The sequence below is a fragment of the Gymnodraco acuticeps genome, unplaced genomic scaffold, assembly GCF_902827175.1.
Source record: "Gymnodraco acuticeps unplaced genomic scaffold, fGymAcu1.1, whole genome shotgun sequence".
Taxonomy (NCBI): Eukaryota; Metazoa; Chordata; class Actinopteri; order Perciformes; family Bathydraconidae; genus Gymnodraco; species Gymnodraco acuticeps.
The window spans coordinates 3,754,931-3,778,483 of NW_022991216.1; the positions used below are offsets into that span (position 1 = coordinate 3,754,931).

Genomic DNA, 23,553 nt, shown 5'->3' on the forward strand with positions numbered 1-23,553 from the left:
GGAAAAAAAGCAGAGAGTGTCATATATTCTTTTCTTCACACCATTGCCGTTTTGGAACTAAACAAAACGGTCTAAAAGCATTTATTTTGCCTGCAACCATCTTCTACTATTTTGCTGGCAAGACTGGAGCAGACGACTAAGTGCGTGCGTCGCCTGGCGCGCCACAGTTTCCTACTTGCTGGAGAAACTGGGCGCCTTCCCGGGATGCACACATCAGAATAGGTTAATTGGTCATTAATGGGAAGGGTGGTACGCGAGAATGTGACATAGCGCTGTGTTTATGGGTTGTTGAATTTGGCTGTTGTTGGAAGAAAGGGTACTGGATAAATTAAAAGTCTCTGCTCTCCGGATCGGGGAGGACAAAGCACCACTATATTAGCATAGTGGTTGTTGATTGAGAATAAATTAGTTATTGCTCTTCAACAGATTCCGTTCTTAGCACTTGTACAAGTATATATGAGTAAGAAGGCACTCATATTAAACAGATATTTCCCTACCCCCACTGAAATCTCCCTAATTCAGATTAAATTAAGTTGGATGAGTTTTGCTGTCACGCTGATGTTTGTTGCGAGTTCATGTTTGTTTGTCTAATTGTTTCTATATTGGTTTGTCTACCTGCCGTCTTGTGTATGTTTTGTAACAACTAATAACGAATCAGTCCATAGCCAGGGTAAAATGAACTAAACTTTAGTTATCTCACCAAAAGTAAATGACTTGAGAAAAATAAATAAATGATGTAAAGCAAAATTATACATTGTAATTAGGGCTGTCAAGTTAACGCGTTAATAACGCAAAAAAAAATTAACGCCACCAATTATTTTAATGCGATTAACGCATGTGTATTTTTTTTTCCTCGGCCGCCCCGTAGTTTCAGAGCGCATCGAGTTTAAAATACCATCTACAAGCTGATGCTGACAGCCCCGCTCCTGCCGCCCGCTTGTGGCAGACCACACTTCCACGCTCACCGGCAGGCACCGACTGGCTGTTGGGAGGACTGGGAGGGTGTGTGTATGTGTGGCCCGAGCGAGCGAGAGAGAGACCTTACGTGCATTGTTGTTGTTAGCATCTGGTGCTAGCTAGCTGCGCTAACGGATATGGAGCTGTTTAAATGAAAACAGAGGAGCGACATTTCCACTTTGTGTGAGGAATAACAGGATTTTAGCAGGCAGAACAACTAAAGCAGCAGGTAATAATAACAGAAACGCTAAAGAGTCACATCTGATAGAAATATATAAAAGCATTTATTTTAATTGTGTAGCAGTCAGTTTATAATTTTGGCAGCACTGTTGAGCATTTTGACAATGTATTTTCATGCCTCTGCAAGGCTTAGTCTTTCTATCTGTATAGCCACTGGTGTTAAGTAACTAAGTTCATAAACTCAACAAGTACTATACTTGGGCACAATTTTGAGATACTTGTACTTTATTTAAGTATTTAAATGCTTTGCTACTTTGTTCTTCTACTCCACTACAGTTCAGAGGTACATGGTGTACTTCTACTCCACTACATGTATGTAATACCTTTTAGTTACTTTACAGATCTGGATGAATGATGTGAAATATAATCAAGTGTTAAATCAGACTTTAGTTCCACCTGGAGTAAATCCGCAAGCTACCCTGCAGTATACAAAGTCATTCGAACTAGCTGCACCTTTACCAGCTTTGAGAACACTCCCATGATCAATCATTATAAAACACATCATATATATTATTCTGAAATGGACCAATCTGCACACGACTACCTTTACTGTCGCTATTTCCACTATATTTTGATGAGAATACTTTTATACTTTTACTTGAGTAACATTTTGAATGCAGTACTTTTACTGTAACATAGTATTCCTACACTCTGGTACTTCTACTTTTACTCAAGAACAAGATCTGAGTACTAAAGCTAACGTTAGACAGAAACATTTTTCAGTTCACTTCACGCTCTGCTGCTCCGACAGGGAGCTCTGCTCTGAACACCTGAACGCCCCGTTCTAACAGCTGTTCACCAGCGGTCCAGTCTGTGCCACAGTCACTCCAGACCACACAGTTAATATTAACGAACGCATCCGTAGGTAATATAGCCGCTGAAGCTAGACAATCTTAGCGGAAAAGCAGAGCCTTATTATACATCCAAAAGCAGAGCCAATGGGCAGGAAGACTCGAGCATTCATTATAATATTAAAAAAAAGTACACCATGCGTGTCATGATGGCACATAACAGCTCGCGGCTGCAGATTACTCCGGTTCCCAGACCCCCCCCATACCCCGATAATATTTTTATTGCAGATCTACATGAATCACACAAACGACCTATTTTGGATTCAAAACGGCGAATTTCGCCAAAAGGTGACAAGTTTGCATCCCTGCTTGTTATCCTTTTCATCACAGAGCTGGGAAAATGGTGTATTGATTACTGATCCGTGCATGTCCAATTTTAACTGACTTTAGTTCTAATGTTAATGTTAATTTGATTTCAACCCATAAGTAATTATTTAAATTAACTCTACATTTCACATGATGGATTAGTGTTCCACATTTTTCCCACTAATTTGTTTTATGATTAGGCCAATGGTAAAGAGAGACATTGATGACCCTGTGTCCTTTTTGTTAGTACGTGGTTCCATTTTGTCTATGGCTTTGGACGGCTTCACTAAGAGTCACCCAGTTCTGCTCTGCTGCAGTCCGGCTGAGTGCAGTCACAGAGATGCTATGGCTGCTCTACATGACATTAATGGTCTGGTCCGAGAATGGGCAACATTTCCTGCTCCCAGAGAGAATGACGATCCTCAAACTGGACTTTACAGCCGTTGATACTGTCTCACATGGGTCTGCTCCCCCCCACCGAGTCATGAACTGAAAGCTTGACATCTGTTTTGAACACTTGGAACTGTCACACCAGCACCAACCCTTGGGTCAGTTAGATGAGACTAACGGCTTCACTTAGGGCATATGGGTCAGCAGTGGCGAGCCGTGACTTTTATACCTAGGCCCTCTGACCCCCCCTTCCCTCGAGTTATTACGTCACAGCAGCGTACACTTCAGCGGAATATCAAAACAACGGTCCGGGGTGCAAAACGCATCAATGAAAGCGACCCTCTACCACACAAAACAACACCTGTAAATAACCCTATTTGTGTTCTTTGAAATTGAAAAGGATATTGCATTGTGTTTGTTACTTTCGTTGCAGTTGTATGTCTTAAGTGTAATTTGGCATGCTCTTATTTTGAAGGCGAGTTATCGCTGTTGACAGGAAGTTGTTGTTGCTATGGAAACAAGAAAAGTTTCTCAGCGGGCGGAACTTGTCATAAAGTCTGCGATAATAACACCCACCCATTTAGAGGGAAGATATGATTGGTCAATTGTACTGTCATTTGACATTACTCTCTCGTTCAGTTACTATAGCTGGCCCTCTGTGAATTCATAGCTGGACCGCCTGGACGTCCAACAGCTCCTCTCTTCACAGTAACACGCAGAGACGAGCTTCTTTCATTTAACCCTTCACATTCCAACAGAAACTGAATAGGCAGATTCGAAGGATTTTTTTCTATGGAAATGTTATTTTAAATACAATTAAATCAAGTTATTTTGGTAAACTAATGAAAAATATATATTTTTAAATATATTAAAAAATATATTTAAAAAAATATTTTTTTAAAAATTATTTTTTTTAAATATTATTTTGTAGAATATCTTAGGCCCTCTAGGGCCTAGAGGGCCCTGACGGCTCGCCACTGTGGGTCAGAACTATGACTCGTTACCACAGAGTGTTTTTTTTAAGGCTATTCATACTGCTATGCAGAGTGAAAAGCTCCTACTATTTTTAGTATAGGCCTAATGTCAGGGGCCTCTTACTGTCTACTTCTGCATGTATTCACATTATATGGACCATGTTTCCACCTGGTGAAACTAGAGGCTGCACGGAACTCAGGCTACAATACAACCATTCTGTTCTGCTCTAACGATTCAATTTATAGATTCTACATCAAAATAGTTCGTTTTTATTGTTTCCAATGATAACGTCACCTTAAGTGGAGGAATGCAAACCTGTTTTCAAATGTAAGGTTTTGAATTTGTTTGACATTTCTCAGTAATGACACCACTATCTTTCATGCTATGCCTTCAGTGGTAACTCAGATGTTAAGGGGGTTGAAGCTTTTCCTCCCAAATCAGCTATGCTTTGTGTTTTCAACAACCGTGTGCATTTCCTGCATAATATATGTTTCTCACAATTTTGTTAGCTGCGCACAGGTGATACTGAGTCTTCTCGAATAGATTATGACCGATACCATGCTTACATGGACTTGTATGTTTTATTTCATATCTAACAAAAGTAAGAGAATAGAAAGAGGGAGATGAGGAAGAGAGAGGGATGAGAACGAGAAAATAGAGAGAGATGTGGAAGAGAGGGATAGGAAAGAGAGAAGAGATATTTGCGAGTTGCATACTGATACTGAGTCTTCTCGATTAATAGCTTATATAGACAATACCATGCTTAAATAGACTCCTAAGTTATTATTTCATATGTGACATATGTAAGAAAAGGGAGGGGAGAGTCAATTATATTGAGTAATTGATTTCATATTGGAACATTCATTTCTCAAACCTATGTTTTATGGAAGAGGAAATGTACTTCTGATAAACTAATCTTTTATCAAACGGTAAATGGTGAATTAATATAACATTTAGAATCATTGAGAAAGGGTTATATCCACAGGGACTAGCTCACATTTAACTTAAAATAACATTTCTCTGCTTTGGACCGATGAGTATATGATTCTTGCATGTTAAATGACTAACACAAACCTTACCATGTGTCAGGAAGGCTCCTAAATAATTATGAGGGGCCTATCCTATTTTTGTAATTGAATGATAATGTGCTAATCCATTACTTTGAGTTGTCTGCACTCAGGAAAACATCCCTATCAAGTGTTAACCCAATAACTAGGACAGCTCTGAAGGCCAAGGGTCAGAGAGAGAGGATCACACTCTCCAGCTGCAGAGAGCACCCCCATCCACGGGCAAGGAGGCACGAGGTCGTTCGAGATGAGAGGATTCTAATCTTCAACTTTCTGATGAGATGGGATGCTTCTTCATCTTTCTGCTCGGGGGGGTGGGGGGGCAACCAGACAACTCTGCAGGACGAGCGATGGTTTCAGAGGCTTCATACAAGGTTCCATGTTTCTTGGAGGAGCAGATGTTTTCATAACCTCTCCCATCACAGGGGGGGCATCTGGATGTGCCACTTGGAATAGTCTCTGCTCTCAAGCAGATAGCAGAAGGAATACAGGCAGATGAGCCTCTGTTTCACTGGGAGATCATAAAGTGCTCACTGAATTGAGCCACAAAAGCAGAGCAATTGGGGGGGTGAAATATGGCGCTCTGAGGAAGAAGAGTTTTGAGCCAGTCAGCACCTCAGTGCTAATCTACAGTATCAGGATGCCTTTACACACCAGACATTCTGTGTCATAAAGAGAGGAGGAGAACGAGTCAGGTGGACAGGTTCTTCCAGCTCTTGTACAAAGATAACAGTTGAATTGAATGACCAGATGTTTACAGATGTACAATGAATGATTGTTCTTATATTTCCGAGGAACAGACATGTGTTAAATAGTGGTGATAAATAAATTTTGTCAGATCAGATTACACTTTCACACTAAACAAATTGATATTTTCAGATTATAAAGGTATTGAACAATAAGATATTTCTAATATTATAACAGATAGTGTTAATATCCTTAATTGTCCAGCAATCAGGTTTAACAACACTACTCTTCAATGTATATCCATGCACAGAAAGACCTACAATGATGTTTCAAGTTTTAAACATTTAAACCTTCCTTTCCAGGTTTTACAAAAGTCTTTGAATATTTGCCTAACTTTTCCTTTTCAGATTGTTAAACATTTTGAGAATTGTTTAGTTTTCCCTTCAGATTTTGAAATGACATAATGATTGATAGTTGAAGTAATGTAATTATGTTATCATGCCATAGTCTTTTGATTAAAGCGTAATGAAGTAAACGTAAAGTAATCCTGAATTGAGGACACTGCAACTTTACAGATTACAGATTGATCGATTCATCACTGTGAATTTATACCTTAACTGGGAATTTTAGCTGGATCTCTCATGATTCTGATTTTATACCTCAATTGGATTTCTTATAATCCTAAATTCTAATTGTGTTTTATTAAGTAATTGCCTTGAAGTAAATCTTTGAGATGTAAGCTGATTTTGAATTTGTGTTTGATGAATGAGATTAACTGAGTGATAAATGATTAACGATCTTCTTTTTGAAACATATATTCTGCTATTATATTTTTGTATTTCATGTGTGTTTATTATTGTGCTTTTGACAAAAGATGCCAAACACTGAAGAGAGATGATTTTTCTATTATGATTGACTGTGTTCAATCATGGTGATTGAAATGTTTTCAATCTTGTTTATCTTGTTTTACTTTTGTTGTAATTGATGTATGTGAGCCCACACAACTCTGAAGACGCTTATTGATTTAAGTAGTGACTGAAATATTCTTAGACTAATGTTAATTGGTTATCATAAATTGATAAAAAGAATGAAACTGTAAGAGAATATTTTTAATCCAATCCCTTTGTGTCCTCAGCTTTTCTGAGAAACCTCTTAAATTGCAACAGGTCAAGAGGTCCTCTGCCTTCCTGTGGGGGAGGGGTTTTCTGCTTCTATGCATTTGCGAGACAAACAGTCCTTTGTTCCGACGTTTGTTAAGTAAAAGCGCAGGTTTTCTGGGTTCCTCCCCTTTGGAAGGAGTGTATCGGCGCTATTTCCTCTTTGTCTCCAGAGTTGATTTGGTTGCTTTTCATGAAAGTGTGAATTTGCCTTGTGAACTCTCCGGCCGTATTATACTCTTAATAAATATCGACGTTTGACTAAAGCTGCTCCAGTTTCCATCCGTTCTGCACAGAAGTTTCCATCACAGGTATCGGTCTTGAGAAGCAGGAAGTTATCGGTATCGGTATCGGTTTCAAAAAACCAATATCGTGCATCCCTAGTAACAACCATACAAATATAATTGTAATCTATAGAGACACTCATACAAAGACATAAGTACATATAGCAGATGACACAAAGCTATATATGGATATAATAAATTATACTTTTCACCATGTACGTTTAATCAGGTCTAATGAAGATAACATTTAACAGTTATTACACTATATTAATTGTATCCCTTTTACCCACAACTAGCCGTGCACTTATTCTTATACTAAATCTGCAGGACATGACGTTTATTTTCCCTTTTAATGCTCGCAATATAAAGCCACAGGAGGAATGAACATGCACTGTAATGTGAAGGATTACTAGATCACCTCATTTGGGCTGAGAGGAAGAAAAGCTACTGTGTACAGAACAAAAGTAGTTCTTATATCAGGGTATATGCAGGAATCCTGATGTCAAATGTAATACCTTTTAAGACCTTTTTTAAGACCCTTTCCATACATTTTAAGACCTCATCGCCACTTTGTTTTGTAGCCTTTATTTAACCAGGTGAAAGCTACTTGGAGTTTTAACCGGTTACATTGGCGTCACACTTTACCTCACATTTACTATATACAGTATTGATTGTGCTTCCTCCTTATCCTCCAACCATTTGGACGCAAACTTGCATTTCCCCATAACGATGTTGTTTAACAACCGGCGTAAACGGACCTTCGCGCGCTATCAAGCAGTGAGCGTGCGATGTCCTGTTCAGATGACGTCAAATCCAACAGGATGCCATAAATAAACTAGAGAATGCAATTCCTGAAGAAATTGCTAGTGGGAATGCTTTATGCTGAAAGGCTGATGCTAAACTGCTATGCTGAAATGTAATGTGTAAGAAGAAAGTTAATAATTTAGATTGAAATTACACATGAACACTGGGGGCTTGAATGTGTGATAAGAGAATAAAAGAAAGTAAAAAGGCTTGGAAAAGCAGCAGAATATTTGAACTGCAAACTTTTGAGCTAACTTGATGGCGAATGATCTGTCGCCATGCCAACGGCATTTGATGACATCCCATAATACGCTTAGATGCGTTGATGGCTGCAACGTTACCAAACCTGTGAAGTTTTGGGCCGTTTGGAGCATTTTCACTGAAGTTATGAGAAAACCGTGTTTCATGGCGAGCATTGGCATTTGAAGAAATCTCAACTGTCCCGTAGATGTTGTAGAGTTATATTTGTATTTATTCATGTTAGCAAACTATGGATAAGCTGAAAATGGGAATAATTTGGGTAAAACTGTGAGCTGCATTTGGGGCCTGTTGACATGTGTTTTTGAGGACAAAGGAAGATGGGGGAAGGTGAGAGCATGTCCTGATTTGCATTCAACTTAGAACAAGCTACAGTGGTTGTGATATTAAGAGAGGTCCCTTGGGTTTCTCTGGTGCTTATCAATAGTAGCAGTTAAGTGAATACTGTTCAAACAATACCTGTGTTTGTGTTTTATATTGATTTCTCTGTTTTATCCTTTCATAAATGTAAGGACTACAAATGGCTATAAACATTCTGGGCTGGTTGGAGTAAACAGGGTTTTATTGCTCTGTGGGGGAGGTGTAGGTATGCAGGCCTTGAGACCTTTTGTTGTAAAGTGAGCCTGTTTGGTTTCCTGCTGGCCAGCGTTGCGTCTCCCAATGAGATGACCTGAAAAGATGACCAGCTGACCTAACACCAAACCCCTCCTTCTTACTCTGGTATATATCCGGAGGATCCCTGGCGTTCGGCCTCTTCTTCACATGCTGCCCTCGGGTGAAAGTAGCTCTGCAGTATGCGGACCAGGGCAGGAGTAAGCCGGCATTACTCCTTAAGCATTACAATATAACTGTAATATATCATGTTGTATTGTAATGATTGTATTGCATTGTCATATTGCCATTAAAGTAGATTATTGTTAACGGTTACTTTGTAGATATGGATTCCTTCCTGTATTATAACCAGCTTCATAGGAACGCGCGGAGATTTGAAAAGCGGATCAGATATCCCTTTAAATCTCCAACAAAATGGTGACCCGACGTCTATAACGAAGCTGAGGAAGAATTCAGACGCTTTCAAACATCTCAGACAATCAGCAGGACTCTGCAACTTTGCAAATAAGGTAAGCAGACGATGAAAGTCGCCTGTCTGTAATTGGATACGCTAAAACTTTAGGATTGTCTGTAGGCGTTTCACAGTGTTTTTATAGTTTAAATGGAATATACAATGCATATTTTACTATGTTAGGAAAGTTATATACAAAACGTAAACGTTGATCGACAGGTAGACGAAAGTCCTGCGTGACGTAAAATAGAGCAGTTTGGCGCGGATCTGCAGGTAGTTTATTCCTGAGTGGCGTAGAGATGGTGCAGTTTGTGTGAATGCGAGGTTTGAATCCTGCACGGCAAAACCTGGAAACTCGATAAATCAGATCGAGTCGCCGTTTAAAACTGGGGTTTAAATAACAGACCAATGCTAAAAGCTTAAAGCCAGAGGTCTGTTATATATTAAACCAAGGTAGAGCGTTTCCCTTTGTCTGGAAACTTCTGCTGCTGCCATCTAGTGGCTGAAAGGGGGTATCACACCCTTGAAACTTCTGCTGCTGCCATCTAGTGGCTGAAAGGGGGTATCACACCCTTGAAACTTCTGCGAGCTAAAACTGGTACAAAACAATAAGGGATTGAACATTTTTTACAACGACAGCACCAGGAGATGAGTAAACTCAAGAATCTGTAGAGTGTAAATACATTGTGCAAAACACATTTTACACTCGAACTGTTTGCAAATGTAGACAATATAAATAAATGTTCAGAAAGAAGACATAGGCCTACACTTGATTCAAATTTCATTACTGTGATCCGATTGGTGTGCTCTGCAGGTTTACTATTGTTCGAAGTAACAGTGGGATTTAAAATGAGAGAAGATATGGAGATGTTCTTTCATAGTGTGTGGAATATGTGATGCTGGAAACATGTAGGTATTTCAGAGTTGTGTTGGGTAAATATGTAACAATGGATGAAACAATTTTTGGAGTGAGTTTTTGTAATATCATAAGTAGACATTAATTATGTTTTTTACATGGCATTTAACAACTAAGACAGATAGTATGATTAGAAAGAGACAGAGTGGAAAGGGTTGGATTTATTTAACATCAGTGTGCTAGACTTCTTATAGGTAATGTGTACCGGGACCTGGACTCCCCCTCTGAGTTAGAAAGGCTTTGATCCCGACCCTCCAAGCAGACAACGAGACCTAACCCAACAGGAGACTCCTCCTTCTCCATCGTACAGACAGAGAACCAGAGCTGAACCAACAACAACAACAAGACTACATCAAGACTGCAGCCAGAACTATCTCCACCTGTGGCATCCAGAACCAAACCAGCATGCTGACATACAGAGAGATACTCTCATCGGTCCCTCAAACAGGACATGAAGTTCCAAACTGCGCCGCGAGATTTGGCACAATAGACATGAGAGCAGAATCCGCCCTCCATAAAAACAGCAGAGAGACTGTAAAGGAGGAGTGCAACAACAGTGGCATGATGGGGCGGCAGATGTGACTGGGCCAATGGCTGCCTACAAAAGTTACAGTGGATGGATTCAACAGCTGATGGACTGAAGAGAAGACAGAATCAGAGGAGTTGGCATGGTCGATTAGAAGTGAGGAGGCCGGGGTCACGGCTTGAGAAAACCAGGGGAGGAGGAAAGGAGAACGGGAATGAGTGAGTTACACATAAACACACTTATTCACGAAACGCACATTTAAATAACTTGAATTAACTTCATAAAGACAGAAAGATTTATTAATCATTTGGTAAATTAAACATAGCAGTAAAGAGGAAACTATTAAAGTAAAATGATAATCATCCTAAAACACACTGACAGAGTAGAACCATATTCTTCAATATTTTCATCATGTTAACAATTCATTCTTTAAGACATTTTTATTCACGTGTGAATGAAGTAGCGATCTCATTGGTTACAATATTGATCACCATTAAAAGGATAGTTTTAGGAACCACTCTATAGGACAAATCTTTGTTTGTATTAATGGCTAGTGCCAAGCCACATATTAAATTCCAATCTAAAGTGTTGATTTCACCATTGTGGCATAGTTATTACCAGACTTCGGTTTTAAATCCTTGATAAAGGAGGGAGTAATTGTTGCATGTTCGGACACCCAAGGTTCCACACACTGCTAAAGAGTTTAACATCGTTTTTTAAGTAGACCAGAATTATAATGAGCTATGAAATGCAGAGCGACACAGATCCTAGTAATGTTTTGACTCAAGATAATAGTTATGTACAAAAGTTTCTGAAATAGATCATTAGACATTTTAATACTAATTAGGTGTAATTGGATTGCAGTAGTAGTGGTACTCGAAGGAAGTGAGTTTTGTACCAAGTTTCAGGAAAAGTGGGAGGCAGAAGTCCCAATGACAAGTGAGAATCATCTTGAAAATTATAGTTGAAATCGTGACATATTTTTGTAGACAAAGGATACTGGCCTATGCTGAAATGTCAAAGTCTCTGCAGAGCACGACACATGGCCAAAAAAGACGGAGACCAACTGACCTTTGACCCTGACCGACAGTGTAACTTGACAAGGCACTGTGGATGACTGACTCTGGGGTGAACCTGACCAAACTTGACATGACAACCAGACAGTGTGAGTGTGAATGAATGCCGGCATGTGATCAGTGTAACTGCATGATTCTAAAACAATAACTAACCAAGCATGTTTTTGGACTAACATATTATTTTGGAGCTCCAAGGGAAACGAGAGGTTTCCTAAAAATTCCACAAAAAGGGGAAACCGCACATGTGATATTTTCCTCTCACATGAGTTGGCGGTTTGCAAATGTAAAACTACAATCTGAAGATTCTGTTTCTTTTAGGCCTGAAGGACGGAGAGGAACACTTCTTTTCACTGAAGTGTTCACTGTGGAAATAATGATAATAATGTTCGTTATGTCCCTAACCAATTACCTGACAGTTTTTGTTCCCCTCCCATTACAGGCTTTTGTTACACATTATTTCATGTGTAAAAGGGGGGAGTGAGTATAATGTATAAATGTTAACATGGCTGTAAAATTCACAATTTACATTTTTCTTTTAAGGATTGACAGAAACCTTCCGCCCCAACCCAGAGGTTCAAACTGAGCATTGAATGTAATTAACCTGCTCCATATCTGGGGATAAGATACTGTTTGATGAATGTTGAGATGTTTCTAAATATTGATTTGAATTATAACAGGTAACAAAGAAGCAGTGGCCAAGGGGCTACTGTGAAACCGAAGAAGTTGACCTGTGATAATGAAACCATTTTGTAATATTTTAACAGACATTAGTAACTGAGGTTTGAAATGTAGAAAGAACATATTACAGTTAAAGCTAAAACATAGTAGTGTATTGAGACAGAATTTAATTTAGACAACATCATGTAACTAGCCTGGTAAAGAAGTAAAAGCCATATACTTTAATCCATAACATTAGTGTGTTCCTCCACCAGAAACATTAGCAGTTCATATTATATTTGGATTTTAAATAGGATTTCATTTAAAAATAAACACGGATGCTTGTCAGAAATTCAGAGCTATTGAAATATGTTATTTAGTTTACCTAAAGATGTTGGGGTTCTTATTTAGTTGGCACAGTCCAAGTATTAAGATTCTGAAGCTGTACTGGCAGATAGGAGGTCTACAATTAATTTGGAAAACCTGTTCACAGACGGCTGTTGTTTCAAGACACCCCACCAACAGGCTCCAAGTGGGTCAAAACAGCTGAGCGTAGGCTTGAGGGAGTTGTATCAGATTTCTCCACACAGGTCACTGGCGCCAAAAGGGGGACCCGAGAAGCACGAGGACAAAGTGGCTCAACCCCAGGCTCTCCGACCCCGACCGAGTGACCCAGCGGACCTCTTATGCCGTCTGCCTGGGAGAAAAGGGGGACAGCTCGTACCACGGGAGCCAGTGTGCGGCGGGGAAACCACCTCCTAGGACCAGGGGACGACATCAGGACGGACGTGGCCCTGGCAGACGTGGACTACTCGGAAGCAGCAGACTGGAGGAGCAGGACCCTGGAGACATCCTTACAGCAGACGACCCGGGAGGCATCATCAGCGGGCCGGAGAAGGAGGATCGGGAAGACATCTCTACAGCATCGACCCGGAAGCCGCCATCAGCGGGCCGGAGGACGAGGAGGAGGAAGACATCTCTCTAGTAGGCAGCCCAGAAGCTGCTGTCAGCGGATTGGGTGGACAAAGACACGGCAAGCCGGGACGGCGCAGCAGAGGAGTCTACTTTGCTCTGATCAGTTCTACCCGTGAGGGGAAAGCTGCATCTCCCCCTCCCTATTAGCTGTCCTTGTGGGCTATTCCTCGGGGGGGGGGGCTGATGATTCTAGCACTCAGCTACCCCCTCATGGTTCCTTCACTGCCATGGAAAGTGGTGTTCTGTCTCCATGAAGGTTTCAAGTACTCTAAATACCAGCTTCGGATGGATTTACGGACACAGTAGAAAATAATGACAGTGGGTATATTTCAAAATGCCTTGTCTAAGTTTATCTCTGGAGAAGGAGATAAAAAGGGGGATTTGTAGAGTTATATTTGTATTTATTCATGTTAGCAAACTATGGATAAGCTGAAAATGGGAATAATTTGGGTAAAACTGTGAGCTGCATTTGGGGCCTGTTGACATGTGTTTTTGAGGACAAAGGAAGATGGGGGAAGGTGAGAGCATGTCCTGATTTGCATTCAACTTAGAACAAGCTACAGTGGTTGTGATATTAAGAGAGGTCCCTTGGGTTTCTCTGGTGCTTATCAATAGTAGCAGTTAAGTGAATACTGTTCAAACAATACCTGTGTTTGTGTTTTATATTGATTTCTCTGTTTTATCCTTTCATAAATGTAAGGACTACAAATGGCTATAAACATTCTGGGCTGGTTGGAGTAAACAGGGTTTTATTGCTCTGTGGGGGAGGTGTAGGTATGCAGGCCTTGAGACCTTTTGTTGTAAAGTGAGCCTGTTTGGTTTCCTGCTGGCCAGCGTTGCGTCTCCCAATGAGATGACCTGAAAAGATGACCAGCTGACCTAACACCAAACCCCTCCTTCTTACTCTGGTATATATCCGGAGGATCCCTGGCGTTCGGCCTCTTCTTCACATGCTGCCCTCGGGTGAAAGTAGCTCTGCAGTATGCGGACCAGGGCAGGAGTAAGCCGGCATTACTCCTTAAGCATTACAATATAACTGTAATATATCATGTTGTATTGTAATGATTGTATTGCATTGTCATATTGCCATTAAAGTAGATTATTGTTAACGGTTACTTTGTAGATATGGATTCCTTCCTGTATTATAACCAGCTTCATAGGAACGCGCGGAGATTTGAAAAGCGGATCAGATATCCCTTTAAATCTCCAACAAAATGTCTTCACGGCTGGACTGTTAGCACACATGTGAAGTTTGAGCACTTTTTGAACATTTTCATAGGAGTTATAGCGACATCGTCTTTTATGGCGAGGGATGCGTTTCCATGGAAACGGCATATGATGAAACCCCATAAATGACGTAGAGCTGTTGAGGGCTGGACCGTTAACCATTATCTGAAGTGTGGTGCTGTTTTGACCCTTTTCATAGGCGTTACGACAACATCGTGTTTTATGGCGAGGGATGCGTTTCCATCAAAACGGCATATGGTGAGATGTCAGATTTTGACATAGAGCTGTTGAGGCATGGAGATGTGGTATACAGGTGAAGATTGTGGGACGACCGAACCGTGTCCATTGGAGCTACAGCGACATCGTGTTTTATGGCGAGGGATGTGTTTCCATGGCAACAGCCTATGGTGAGATCTCAGATTTGGCGTAAAGCTGTTGAGGCATGGACCGGTGATATACAAGCGAAGTTTGGGGGACGATCGGACCGTGTCCATTGGAGTTACAGCGACATCGTGTTTTATGGCGAGGGATTTGTTTCCATGGAAACCGCATATGATGACACCCCATAATTGACGTAGAGCTGTTGAGGGCAGGACCATTAACCATTATCTGAAGTCTGCTGCTCTGAGCATGTCAGTTGGAGTTATGACATCATCGTGTTCCATGACACAGGTGTTTATATTTGAGCTAACGACTGTCCAGGTTTCCATGGTGATGTGCAGTAATCAGTGAGAGGAGAGCATTTTCATTGTTCCGAATGAGAGATAAACCTCTTACATGTGAACGTTTTGTTGAAGAACCGTAACAGATATCGGTGAAATTTCAAAGCGTGAAGCATGTCAAGGAACTTGAGCATCTGAAGTGTACTTTTTGTGTACTTTCGGGTTAACAATGTGGCCTTTTTTGTATGGGCTCAGAACAGTCTCATAATACACACGTGCACACAGAAGGATTCACACTTGTATTTCATGATCCGCAAAAGGATTCACACTTGTATTTCCGGATCCACACTTGTGTTTGTCAATGCACACACAAATCGCAATAAATCATACCCTCGTGGGGGCGCGCTCATGTGATTGGCTTAGAATGAAGGAGACATCTGATTGGCTATAGATAGAAAAAAGTACAAGTACGAATCGGGTGACCGTCAGGGGAGTCTCAAAAAACTTACACACGAATGCACAGCGATCCATGCACAGAAAGCGGTTTGTGTTTGCAAGTTCATTGCATGCTTTTCCGGTTATTACCCGTCTCCTTGTGTGTTATGAAGGTGTCCATGCATGTAAACAGTCTGCAAAGTCAAAACCCCTCAAAGTACACCCTGTAGGGAGTAAAACTCTAACACAGAAAAGACCTCCCCCAAAAGTCTCGTTGGAGATTTCTCAGTTTCCATTGTTTACTTCCTGCCCCGCGTGACGTAGCTGCACCGCGTGACGTCACTTCCTCTGCCAGCCGACCATATTAAGGTTGCGTTCCAATAGTCCATTTAGCTTAGGAACCTTCCTAACGGAGTGAAATGACCCGGAAGTCCCTCAGTGGCAGCCATGATAAGTGCCGTTCCAATTCTCCAAATGAAAGGAAAGGAGGTTTCAAACTTCCTTTATAACCTCCTTTGGCTTAGGAACCACTGGACCTCCCTTGCCGAAAGGAGAGGAGAAAATGCTGCCCCACAATGCATTGCAGCCGCAGCATTTGTCGTCACTCAACAGTCAGCCGTTCACGGAAACAACCGATTATGACCGAGAAATTATATCATGAAAGTTATGGTGCTTATTAAGCATTTTAAAACGTATGTGGTAAGTTGCCAAAGTGCTTTTTTCTGAACGTTCATCAGTATTATAATCAAAAAGAGAAATATGAACGTTAGTTTTTACTGAAATGATCAAATAAAGTCAACATCTCACAGTCTTTACTGAGCTGTGTGGAGTTTGTTCAACTTTTAAAAGATGTTTGAATGGTGATATACACAGTGATAGATGTTAAGGACTAACGTTTATAATAAATACATTTGTATTGATTTTAAGATATTTTCCTATTTCATACAATCATACGTATTGGGACCATTTGTATTAATGTGGACCGGAGGGAGAGGGTGATGAGCATAAGTTTCACTTTCCTTTTTTATTTCAATTCCAACTTTGGTCATGAAGAATATGTTTATCTGTTGTCCCGGTTCATAAAGCATAAAGCAACAGCATCAGAGCACGGTGCAGAGTCTCTAGATTAGTTTACAGTAGTCCCTCGTTCTTATTAAACATCCATGTTGTAGTCCGCTGTATAGAAAACTGTAGTTTCCCCACAGCAGCAGACGCACAAAATGACGTCCGCTGGCGCATCATAAACACGTCGGATAGTGAAAGTGCATTCGGATTCTCTAAAGTACCGCGGTCTCTTCTCCTAAGTCCTTTTGAATTCTCATATCCACTATCCCTTAACCCCGTGACGTTTCACTCAGAGGTCAAGGAATAGGAGATAGGGTTAGAATTTAGGAGCTGATTTTTGGATTATCGGAACGCAACCTAAGTGTCGTAAAACCTGCTTCTTTTCAAAGCTCTATCCAGTCATGTCGCGGAGGGTCTGTTGCCTGTCTTGTGTGGAGAAATCCACAATGTTTGCAGTACCGAAGGCAGAACCACGACGAAGTCAGTGGTTGACATTCCTTTTTAACACTGTTCCAGCTGATTTACCAGCTGGTACTGTTGTGTGTGCGCGGCATTTCACGGACCAAAGCTTTAAAAACGTAACAATGTTTAGCTTCGGACTTGCAAAGCTGATATTGGAGGACGATGCTGTTCCTACTTTGTTTGGACCAGCGGGAGATTCGGGTACACAACCTGTAAGTATTCATTGTGGTTTGTGTATTTATTCTGTTTAAAACAAACAATGTATCTACCACGACTGTGTAAATGCTAATGCTAATGCTATGCTACCGAGGTAAACACGAGGGCTAACGAGCATTCCCAGACCTCAACACCGATGTTAGCACATGGCCTTACATGTATCTCATAGCAGGAGAATATCTGCAAACACACACGAAATACTCAGACAGTATACTCCGGGTGATTTAACCGTACGGTCAGTAATTACATTACATTACATTACATTGCATTTAGCTGACGCTTTTATCCAAAGCGACTTACAATAAGTACATTCGACCAGGAAGACACAACCTTGAAGAAAACAGAATCATATAAGTACATCAGGTTTCATAGAGCCAAACATTTCAAGTGCTACTCAACTGGCTTTAGGTAAGCCAGTCCTTTATTAGTATAAAAGTGCTTCGTTAATAGTTTTTTTTTTTTTCTTTTAATGTTTAATTGACTGCACTGTAACTTTTATCCATGTATTTTTTCTTTTAATGTTTATTTTATTAGCTTTTCTTTTTAATGACTGATTTTAAATGCCATTTTCTTAATCTCTTTCATTTTTTGTAAAGCACTTTGAATTGCCTTGTGTTGAAAAGTGCTATATAAATAAACTTGCCTTGCCTTGCCTTGCCTAACGCTCGAAGTGGAGTCGAAAGAGATGAGTTTTCAGTTTGCGCCGGAAGATGTGCAAGCTATCTGCCGTCCTGATGTCAATGGGGAGCTCATTCCACCATCTTGGAGCCAGGACAGCAAACCCACGTGTTTTCGCCGATGGGAACTTGGGTCCCCCTCGCAGCGAGGGTGCAACGAGTCGTTTGGCTGATGCAGAGCGTAGTGCACGCGCTGGGGTGTACGGTTTAACCATGTCCTGGATGTAGGAAGGGCCAGATCCATTCGCAGCATGGTAAGCAAGTACCAGTGTCTTGAAGTGGATTCTAGCAGTTACCGGAAGCCAGTGAAGGGAGCGGAGGAGCGGAGTGGTGTGGGAGAATTTAGGAAGGTTGAAGACCAGACGAGCCGCTGCATTCTGGATGAGCTGCAGAGGTCGGATGACACATGCAGGTAGACCAGCCAGGAGGGAGTTGCAGTAGTCTAGGCGTGAGATGACGAGAGCCTGGACCAGAACCTGAGTCGCTTTCTGTGTCAGCTGGGGACGTATCTTCCTGATGTTGTAAAGCGTGTATCTGCAGCAACGGGTTGTAGCAGCGATGTTTGCAGTGAAGGACAGGTTGTTATCTAGGGTCACACCCAGATTCCTTGCAGTCTGAGTCGGGGAAACAACTGAGGTGCCGTAATTACAGTTGCCGTTCGTGTATTCTACCGAGCTACCATTAATAAGCTAGAAGCTCTAACCTAGAGATGTTATGAAAAACATTGTTTTCATGCCAGCTACAATGAATGACCGAACGTAGCAGACTAACTGTATAATATTGCAATTGTAAGATGTTCTTGCTAAGCCTAGACTAGCTGTTAAACTGCATATTAGGTTAGCATATTAGCTGGCAAGCTAACTGTGTTGATTACTGATAATCATAGCTGGAGAATTTCGTCTGCAAACACACACGAAATACTCATAGACAGTATACTCTGGCTGATTTAACGTACGGTCAGTCGCCAAACATAATTACATTGAAGTTGGCGGTCCTAGCAGCTATGCTACTGTGCTACAAAGAGTCTGAAATATTACGCTACATGGGAAAAGGTAGCAGACTATCTGTAGAACATTGTAATTGTAAAAGTGTTGCTTTTATGAAATTGACTGTTTTCCTCGGATACAAAATTAATTGTATGAATACTATGTGTATCTTTCTTAGAGTACATCACAGCAGGAACACAATACCCACCGCTCCAGTACAGTCGGATGTCAAACAGACCGTCCACAGACTGTTTGTGTGGGAACTCAGAGGGTTGAGACACGGTCTGTTGGAATGTAAAGTGTCCGCCATTTCTGTTACTACACAGTTGGCCCGGGGAACACTGAAATCGGCACACGTGAGAAGCAAAGGTAGACTATAACGCTGACAAATCACAGATACATTACCTTAATTGTGCTTTTATTACATGTACAGCACTTGGGCTCGACCAACAATCGTAGGATCCTGTAGGAGCCGCAAGCGATGCAAATAAACCTTACCTAAAAGGTGGTAAGTTCAATATTTCACTTCCTTCATAAGATCAACAATATAGAATGAAAATATAACATTGTTGTTATGGCAAATTATTGTTGTAATGTTCTAATGTGCTGGTGATTTACCTAATGTCTTTGTCATTTTACTCAAGGCTCAATAACACTCGCCAGAGTTGAAACGATACTCGCCAACAAGAGAGTTCTCAAAGATGTGCTAAAGCTAAGCCATCACTACCAGACCTCATCCCTGGAGTCCTTCCACAACTTAATTCTGCGTTTTACCCCAAAAAATGTGGTTTTCCCCTTCATTGGAATGTTGTGCAGGTAATACACTGTATACTTTATTCTGTAGCATCTTATAACACAGTCACTGTTTAGTGGCATGAGGGTTTTATTTTGTCATAACACAAAGTCTCATTTTATTTTGCTATTCTATAGGTTGTGTCTAGCAGCAATGCATCACAACGAGAATGCTGGGCGTGACCAAGCGACAACTGCTGCAGGAAAACTTGTCTTCAAATTGGCTTATCCAAAATCAAAGAGGGGAGAGTGTACGGTCAAGCCTGTTAAGAACGACCCTACATACAGTAAGTTGTGAAATATTTGTTTTTATTTTTATTATTATTAACAGAACTTACATTTCAAATGATTAAAGATACAATGAACAATAAAAGTATTACATTAAATACAAAAAGTGAATAACAATAACAAATACAATGCTTTCTTTTTCAGTCTATGTGGATGAGCTGACGAGGCTTGTGTTTCACAAAGTCTTTCTGGACCCTACACCCTTTGTGGACGAGCTGAAACGAATCCACGTCCCAGAGGACCTGTCAACTCAATTTGACAGGCCCCCCAAGGAGGAAATGATTGTCAGCTGTTTCTCCCGTTTCCCCCCAAAGGAGGTCGAAATCCTACATATTGTCCAGCCAGATCTGGAAACTCCTGGCGGATCCGGAGCACAACACACGACGGAATCACCACTCTGATGCCTCGCCCTAAATATCCCCAGCACCAGCTTACAAAGCTGCGATACGCAAAATATCGAAAACGCTTATCAGGAGAGGAATGGATGATGTACAGTGTATAAATATACATTCACACATTTTGTACATTTGTAAAAATAAAGTTTGATGGAAATACTTAGGAGCCTTTCTTTCCTGAATTATTTGCTCCGATAACATATCATTCATATATAGCAAACCATGATTTGATTTTTCATCAAACGGTAGTAGTTTATTACAGGTAACAATAACTTACTCTTCTTCCGTTGTATTTGTCAAAGGTCCGAAACTATATTTATAAATATTGTGGAGATTCTGCAGGGTGTATGGGTTCAAGCAGTTAGGCTCTAGTCCTGGGTGGTCAACCATGCAGTTAATGGGTTCTGGAACTTGCAGCATGCGTGTTACAACCTATGAAGGTAAGATGTGTTACAAAACACGTTTAGCAATTAAACCAACTATGGGAAAGGTTTACAAAATAAACATTCAATTACTAAGGAAGTAATAAAAGTGCATATAATAGTTTATTGACTTGAAAAATATGTATGCTGTATATGTGTGCTACTGTTGGTGTTTTCAGCTAGCTGCCGACATAATGTAACTAAGCTAGGCTACCTTTCTTATGCTATTGCAGCACACGTTTTCTCCGTCACTTGGCATCAAAGCGCAGTTTCCACAACGGCACCTAAATAACAACAGTTGTAGGTACATCTGATGACATCTGAAATGTAAGACATATACTAGATAAAAACGTACCACAATGACACTGTTTGGTCTGCTCTAGTGAACGGCGAGGCAAGACTCGCGATTTGGTCTATTCTAGGATCGAACTGAGGTTCGAAATTGTATGCTATATGTAAGCTATCTATTTATCTATATAACTATCGATTCTCAAATCTAGTATTGCTATGTTGCTAAGTACCCGCTAAACCACTTTACGGCAGATGTCAACAGGGGCAGAGCCTCTCTGGTGGTTGACTAATCAGAACAGAGTGGCAGAGCTGACCAATCGGAGCACACTGGACGCACAGGAGGGTGGGGGCAGGAACTCCATCGAGCCGTTTAGCACAGGGAGTGAAAACTCATACTAAGCAGAGATAATGTATGAGAAACCAATATGAGTTTGGAAAATTGCACAGTATTTTTCTATTGTAATATCCAGTGGTGTAGTGGGCGTTGGACGCGGGGGTACGCCGTACCCCCACTTATTTGGAGCATGATCTTTTTTTTAAGTCTAATAAATATAAAATCATTGCCAGTGTTATCAGTTGCAAGTGTGTATTTGTTGTAATAATGACGAAAACATAATACATTTCACAGTAATTATAATAAAAAATAAAAACGATTTCCTTAAAAAAGTATGATTCATCATCACGCTCGTGACCCCGCGGTCACTGACACACCCACGGCGAGCCAGCTCGCCGCGCCCGCCGATTTTGCGGCAGCTCTTTCCCTCAAGAACACTAACGAAAAAGCTCTATAATGGCAGGCTAACATGTTTTACTTGACTTATTTTCTAAAAAGAATATAATTCACAAGAAGAAAGAGGCTAGCAGCACCGAAGCTACAAGTGAAGCTGCTAGTAATACATCATCAGAAGAGCCGCCTAAAGACGTGGATAATGCTAGCTAACGTGCACGTTAGCTGCGCTAGCAACGTTCCCCTGGCTATCTCAAGCTCACCTTTCCCAGAGGTATGGACGGAGGAGATGTGGCGGAGGAAACAAGAGGAATACCCGTGGATAGACTGCAAAGCTGGGAAACTGGGCTGCAAAGTTTGTTCATCCATTTCGGATTTATCAGTCTTCAAAACCCAAGGTGTGTGTGTGTGTGTGTGTTTGAAAAGCAGCGCTGTCTGCTTATTTGCAATGTAGGCTAGGCCTAATCAGAATAATGTCAAGTCCAGATTCAATGTTGTTTGTGTAAAGGAATATTTTGGTCTTGTTAAAGTATATAGTGTTTAGTGATTTGTCCTCGGGAATCTGTTTAATGGTTAAAGTGTATTCCTGCCTGTAATGTGATCCATAGCTTCTCAGGAAGACACAGGTCAAGAGGTCATCTGATGTCTTGTGGGGGAGAAGCTTGGCTCATGTGGGTTTACAATGCAACGAGTCTTTGTCTCGACATCTGGCATGCATTAAAGGAAAACCCGCGTGTTTTAGGGCCCTCCTCTTCTCTTTGTATAGATGGGTGCTTGGCGCTTTTGGGGCAGAGTTTGCTGGGATCTTACATGAGAACTGTGATATGCTGTGAACTCTCCGGCCGTTCAGGCTCTCAATAAATATCAGTGTATTGACAGGCGAATCCAGTTTCCCTCATTTGATGATGCGCTCAACATTGCTGCAAAGAAGTTTTTACTTCACATTTTGGCATCACGAACAGTTACCAACAAATCGTCGAGCTGGTGAGTGTAATTTCAAATCTATATTTTGACATTGCCTCGCCAGACTCTGTGATTGACGGTATAAAATTACCTGTGGAACAGATAGATGCAATATTTTTGGTTTCCTCTGTGTGTGTGCACGGCAAATATTCGGAGAGACCTTAAAGAGGGCATCAGTAATGTGGAACTTCGGTTTAAAAGCAATGTAAAGATTTGTACTGAAACGAATCGCCGAATTCTGGAGATTTCAACGGTTTAACTAGTTAAATCCACTCGCCTCGAAATTTTCCTGTTGCTGCTGCGGGTGCAGGGTGTGGGTAATTCCCCTCCCCCCCCCCCCCTGTGGGGAGCAGCACACACGAGGATAAACAAAGCACAGTGTCGTATCTTCTTAAATCGCACCATTATGAGTTTTGGAACTAAACAGAACTCTTATTAACGGGAAACGTGATACGAAATATTACGTCACGCTGTGTTTCATAAACTGAGGGGTTGTTAAATTTGGCTGTTGTTAAAATAAAGGGTACTGAATTCATTAAAAGTCTCTGCTCTCCGGATCGGGGAGGGCAGAGCACCACTAAATTAGCATAGTGGTTGTTGATTGAGAATAATGTGGTTATTACTCTTCAGCAGATTCCGTTCTTAGAATTAATTTAATTAATTAATATCTCTGCTCTCGGTCGGTTGAGCAGTTTTACCACTACATTTGCATAGTGGTTTTGATTGAGAATAAGGTAGTTTATTGCTCATCAACAG

General features: G+C 41.0%; 1 long non-coding RNA gene across 3 annotated transcripts; it reads left to right on the forward strand.

The window, feature by feature from the left end:
- Positions 1-15,720: 15,720 nt before the first annotated feature.
- Positions 15,721-20,714, forward strand: LOC117561456. 3 transcript variants are annotated; one of them, XR_004571377.1, is made up of 6 exons: positions 15,721-15,882; positions 16,941-17,252; positions 19,098-19,427; positions 19,564-19,735; positions 19,850-19,998; positions 20,144-20,714. It is a non-coding gene; the product is annotated as an uncharacterized LOC117561456 (long non-coding RNA). The 3 variants fall into 3 exon arrangements; XR_004571378.1 differs by lacking the exons at positions 15,721-15,882; positions 16,941-17,252 and adding an exon at positions 18,528-18,691 and having other exon boundaries at positions 18,986-19,427; XR_004571376.1 differs by lacking the exons at positions 15,721-15,882; positions 16,941-17,252 and having other exon boundaries at positions 18,543-19,427.
- The last annotated feature ends 2,839 nt before the right edge of the window (positions 20,715-23,553 follow it).